Below are 6,103 nucleotides of genomic sequence, written 5' to 3'. Positions count from 1 at the left end.
AAAGACCCTGCAGGACCTAACAACAGCTCCTCTGTAACTGGTTATAATTTTGCTTAAAAATAACAATTTTCAGAAGTGTAGCCACAACTTTAGGCATTGGCCAATGTTTGGCCAGCAAGGAGCATTAAATTCTGCCTTATAACACAACTTTAAGCAGTCATTGGCTGAGAATGCATGGAGAAAAATCATGATAGGTTTAACAGACAATATGAGCACATTAAAAGGTATAATCTTTTCATTGTTATTTTTAAAAATTATCATTAGGTACTTTGAATTTGTTGTGAAATGCTCTTTAAATTCTGCAATTCTTTTTAAAAGATACACAGTATTCTCAGTATTGTAAGTAAACTCTTGAATGATCTATCTGGGTCGTTAGGTCCTGTATTGAGAGTCTGTAAAATGTTTTTTTAATCATCATTTATTTGAATTAATCAATTTAAAAGAAATTGGCTAAGTAGTTTACAGACAATGTTTGGTGAAGAAGTCATAAATTTTCCAAATTGTAATTTTATGGTAATTTAGTATGAACACTAAATTGACATTTCCAGATATCAACATAGTTCCTAATTTTATATTGATGTTGAAATGGGTAATACTTTAATATGTAGTAGAATGAAGTTCCTCATTCCTTTAATGTTGATATCCTGTCTTTGGAATTCTTTGCCACAGGGAGAGATGTAAGTGCAGAGTTCTTGTCTATATTTAAGGCTGAGATACATAGATTATTGAGTGGTAGGGGAATCAAGAAACATGAGGAAAATGCAGGAAAGTGGATGTGAGGAGTGTCGGTTCCGCCGTCATCCTATTGAATGGCAGAACAATCTCAAGGAGTCAACTGGCTCACTCCTGTTCCTATTCCTCGTGGTCTGAAACAGCAACTTAATTCCACTACTCTTCCTGGGATAGATGTTAGTCTAATTGGTCTAAAGTTACCATTTTATTTCTCTCACTTTTCTTGAACAGAATAAATAATGTTTTTGGTTTTCTAATCAACCGGAGCTTTCCAAAATCTAAAGAACTTTGCAAGATTGCAACAAATGCCTCCATTAGCTTTACAACCCCTTTTTAAGATGCTAGCATGCGGACCTCAGTACAGGGAATATGTCAGTATTTAGTTCCATTAGTTTTCCAAATATCTTTTGTGTAGCAATCATGATTGTTTAAAAGTTCAAAAATCAATTTTCTCTCTCAATTTTCTACCATTCTTGGGATGCTTTTGTGTCTTCCACTATAAAGACAGATACAGAATATTTGCAGGAAATTTCTACTATTTCATTGATTCCTTGTATTAATATACCAGCTTATTCCTGTTGTGAATTGCCTGCAACAGGGTGTTTTATCTGATGTGGCAATTCCTATTTTATGTCCAATAGATGGAGATGGAACCTAGAGAGACAGAAAAATAATTGGACCAACAAAGGAATGTGTAAAGGTTAGCTCAGAGAATCAGTAGCTGTTAATGGGGACCATTAGTGGCTGACAATGGATCGTTTGTGGGATGTGATGACAAGGCCTGGTGTGTGAGGGTTATGGTAAGGACATAGGAGAAGGTGTTCAGACCCTGAAATTATTGAATTCGATATTGAGTGCTGAAGGCTGCAAGGCCCCCAAAAGGAAAATGAGATGCTGTCTTCTAGCTTGCACTGAGCTTTGCTGGAGCTTGGCCAGGGAACACAATAATGTGTTGAAGTAGCAGATAGCTGGAGGCTTAGAGTCATTTTTGCAGACAGAATGTAGGTGTTCTGCAAAGCAATTGCCCATTCTGCCTTTTGCCTCCCCAGTGTAGAGGTGACCACACTGAGTATAGATTGAGTGATGTGCAGGTAAATCGCTGTCTCACCTGGAAGGTGTGTCTTCAGACTGGGGTAGTGAGGAGGGAGCAAGTAATTGGGCAGGAGTTACACTTTCTGTGATTGCATGGGAAGGTGCCATAGGGACGTTGGGACGTGTTGGGACTGGGGGAGGGACGGACCAGGGTGCCCTGGACGGATTGGTTCCTGCAGAAGTCTGATAAGAGAAGGAAAGGGAATATGTGTCTGGTGGTGGCATCCTACTGGAGGTGGCAGAAATGGCAGCTAATAATCCTTTGGATGTGGATATTTGGTGGTATGGTAAGTGAGGACTGGGGCACCTGTCTGCTATTGTGGGAGGGAAGAGAAGAGGTGAGGGCTGAAGTATGGGAGATAGATCGGACACTGCTGAAGGCCCTGTCAACGACAGAGGTGGGGAATCCTCAGTTGAGGAAGAATGTAGACATTTCAGAAGCCCCCTTGTTAAAGCTGGCATCATCGGAATAGTTGTGATGGAGACGGAGGAACTGGGAGAATGGATTAGAGTCTTTACAGGAAACAGGGTAAGAGGATGTATGGTCAATGTCACTGTGCGAGTAAGTGGCGTGTTAGTGGATATTGGTGGCCAGCCCATCCCAGAACTGGAAACAGGAATGTTGAGGAACGGTACGGAGGAGTCAGAGGTGGAACAAATGAACGTGAGGGCGGGGTGGAAATTGAAAGTAAAATTGGTAAACTTTTTCAATTCCAGATAAAGAGGGAAACAGCACCAGTGAAATTACTAACATACCGGAGCAGGACTGGAACAAGGGATGTTCCACATATGTCACAAAGAGACAGGCATAATTGGGGCCCATGCGGGTACCCATAGCCACAATGTTGACCTGAAGAAAGTGAGGGAAGTTAAAGGAGAAGTTGTTCATGGTAAGGATGAGCTCAGGCAGGCAGAGGAGGCTGGTGGAGGATGCGATCATTCTGGTCTTTTTTCCAGTGGACAGCCTTGAGACCATCCTGATGGGGGATAGATGTGTAAAGGGATTGCACTTTCATGGTAAAGAGGAAGTGACTGGAGCCCATGAACTGGAAATTCTGAAACTGACGTCAAGTGGCAGAGGAATTGCGGATGCCAAGTGGGAAGGGACTGGAGAAGGAGAGAAAAAATTGACTTGAGGTAGGAATGGCTGAGTTCTGTGTGGCAGGATTAGGCAGAAACAATGGGTTTACCGAGCAGTCCAATTTGTGGATTTTGAAACTGAAAGTAGAACTCATTGTATCAGCAATAATCATGTTCTTCATCTTGCTAAGTTATTGAAGAATGGAAAAATTTAGGGAAGTAATCCATGACAAAGATATCTTCACCATGTATCGTGAATAAGCCTGTTGCCACTTTTGACCAAAGAGTAGATGAAACGTCATGTTGATGTTGAGGTTCCTTTTAGTACTGGGGTTAATACATTTGGTATGCTCATAAGTCATTGAGTAATCTGATTCATCCCTTGCCACTACACAGACTTATGTCCTGGACTTGTGCATTGAATCCAATGTGTCTGTGGTGTAACATGGACATAGTACTTGTTTGCTTTTGAAAGTGACTTGTTATGATATATCAAGTTTATCTTTGTATAGCCAAAATGAATTAATCTCCTCAGATGATGCATACCTGGATGAGCACAGTTCTTATGACACTTAAGATGTTTCATACCATCCATGATAAAGAAACCCTCTTGATACTCCATGCACCAGCCATCAACTTCCATGTTCACCCCTTCACTACCAAAGCACAGTGGCAGCAGTGTGTACCACCTATATGATCCAATGCAGTAATACACCAAGGATTCTCTGACAGGATCCTCCAAACCTGTGACCTTTACCAGCTAGAAGGACAAGGAAATAGTAACACCACCACATGCAAGATTCATTCCAAGTATCTTAACCTGAAATCAAATTGCCATTTCTTCTCTGTTGCTAAGTCAAAATCCTGGAAGTCCCTCCCTAATAGCACTGTGGTGTATGGGTGTCTGTGTACCAAAGCCCTCCCAAAAACAAGACATAATTCATTCAAAAGGTCAGCCCACCACCACCTTCTCCAGATCAATTAGAAATGGGCAATAAATGCTGGCCTGGTCATTGACATCCACTTCCTATGAATGAATTAAAAAGATCTGCATTGATGGAGGGTGTTGGGAAGAAAGAATGGTGAATCTTCAGAGGTGCTCAGCTATTCCCTGGTCTGTTCAGCTGTCTTTCCTTGTCTTTGACCTGTGAGTGAGAAAGAGAAGAGTGATCAGAGTGATCGGATGCACATTACAAAATGCCCTGCAGTCCTACTTTGGCACTATAGGTGACCAGTGGTGGTCACATGGTCACTTTACCTGGTGATCACCAGAGGAAATTGTTTCATAATGGCACTTTGTGTGTACGTTCCCATGATGGATTGCAGTGGTTCAGGAAGGTGGCTCATCACCACATAAAGGGCAATTAGCAAGGAACTAAATAAATGCTGGCTCAAATAGCAATGTCCATATCCCATGAATAAATAAAAATGGTAATTCTTTAATACGGAGTGATCATCCCTGCACAGTGATCTTTTGCAAGTCTATAGTTGCTTGTCTACTACAGTTGTTGATTTTTAAAAAAAATTAGAACATGGGTGGTGCTGACAGGGATTTATTGCACATCTGTAGTTGCCCTTGAAAAGCTGGTGGTGATCTGCATTATGAACAGCATAAATCTATTTACTAAAGTTAGATCCACAATGTCATTTGGGAAGGACTTCCTAGCTTTTGATTCAATGACATTGAAAGAAAGGCAACATTTTTCCAAGTCAGGTTGGTGAGTAGCTTGGAGGAGAACTTGCAGGTGATGGTGTTCCCATGTATCTGCTGCCCTTGTCCTTTTAGACCTTAGTGGTCATGATTTTCACTGGTTCTGTCTAAGGAGCTTTGTTAAATTTTTGCAGTTAATCTTGTTGATGGCACAAACACTGCTACTGACCATCGGTGGTTTAAGAACTGATTGTGAATGTGGTGCCATTGCAACTGTTCACATTGGTTTTGGCCAAAGTATACACATCTTCAATTTTGCAGTCTCGAACGTCAACATGTAGATTAGGAGGTACATTTTGGTCCTTAGGTAGATTAGGAGGTACATCTTGGTCCTTATGTGGGTTATGTAATCTCCTGTAACCGCACTGGTACCTGGCTGATATCTCACTTCATAGTCATATTCTTGCTCCTACCAAGTAGAAACTCTTCGCCTGGGACTGCACTCATTAGCAGTTATAGAGTCATAGAGTAATACAGCATGGAAACAGGCCCTTTGGCCCAAACTGGTCCATGCTGACCATGATGCCCACTCAGCTAGTTCCAATTGCCCACATTTGGTCCATATCCCTCTAAACCCTTCCCTTCCTTGTACCTATCCAAATGTTTTTTTAAATGTTGCTATTGTACCTGCCTCAATAACTTTCTCTGGCAGCCCATTCCATATACGCACCACTCTCTGCGTGAAGAAGTTGCCCCTCAGGTCCTTCTTAAATCTATGCCCGCTCACATTACACCTATGATCTTGAGTTTTCAATTCCCCATTCCTGGGAAAAAGACTTTATGTATTCATCCTGTCTATGCCCTTCATGATTTTATACACCTCAATAAGGTCACCCCTCATTCTCCTACATTCCAAGGAATAAAGTCCTATCCTGGCCCATCTCTCCCTATAACTCAGGGCTATTTGTCCTGGCAACATCATTGTAAATCTTCTTCGCACACTTTCCAGTTTAACTATGTCTTTCCTTTAACAGGATGACCAAAACTATACACAATACTCCAAGCGAGGGCTCACCAACGACTTACACAACTGTAACATAACATTCCAACTTCTATACTCAATGCCTCGACCGATGAACGCCAGCATGCTAAGTGCCTTCTTCACCACCCTGCCTACCTGTGATGCCATTTTCAATGAACTATGTACTTGTACTCCTAGGTCTCTCTGTTCCACAACACTCCTCAGGATCTTACCATTTGCTGTATAAGTCCTACTTTGGTTTGACTTTCTAAAGTGCAACACCTCACAGTTATCTGTATTGAATTGCATTTGCCAATCCTCAGTCCACCTCCCCATCTGATCAAGATCCCTCTATAATTTTTGATTATTTCCTACTATCAATGATACCTCCTAATTTGTATCATCCACAAACTTACTAATCATGCCTTATACATTCATATCCAGGTCATTTATGTAAATAACAAGGGTCCCAGCACCGACCCCTGTGGTACACCACTAGTCACGGGCCTCCAGTCTGAGAAACAACC

Source organism: Rhincodon typus, chromosome 1 (genome assembly GCF_021869965.1).
Source record: "Rhincodon typus isolate 14 chromosome 1, sRhiTyp1.1, whole genome shotgun sequence".
Classification (NCBI taxonomy): Eukaryota; Metazoa; Chordata; class Chondrichthyes; order Orectolobiformes; family Rhincodontidae; genus Rhincodon; species Rhincodon typus.
Note: the sequence above shows the minus strand (reverse complement) of the source record.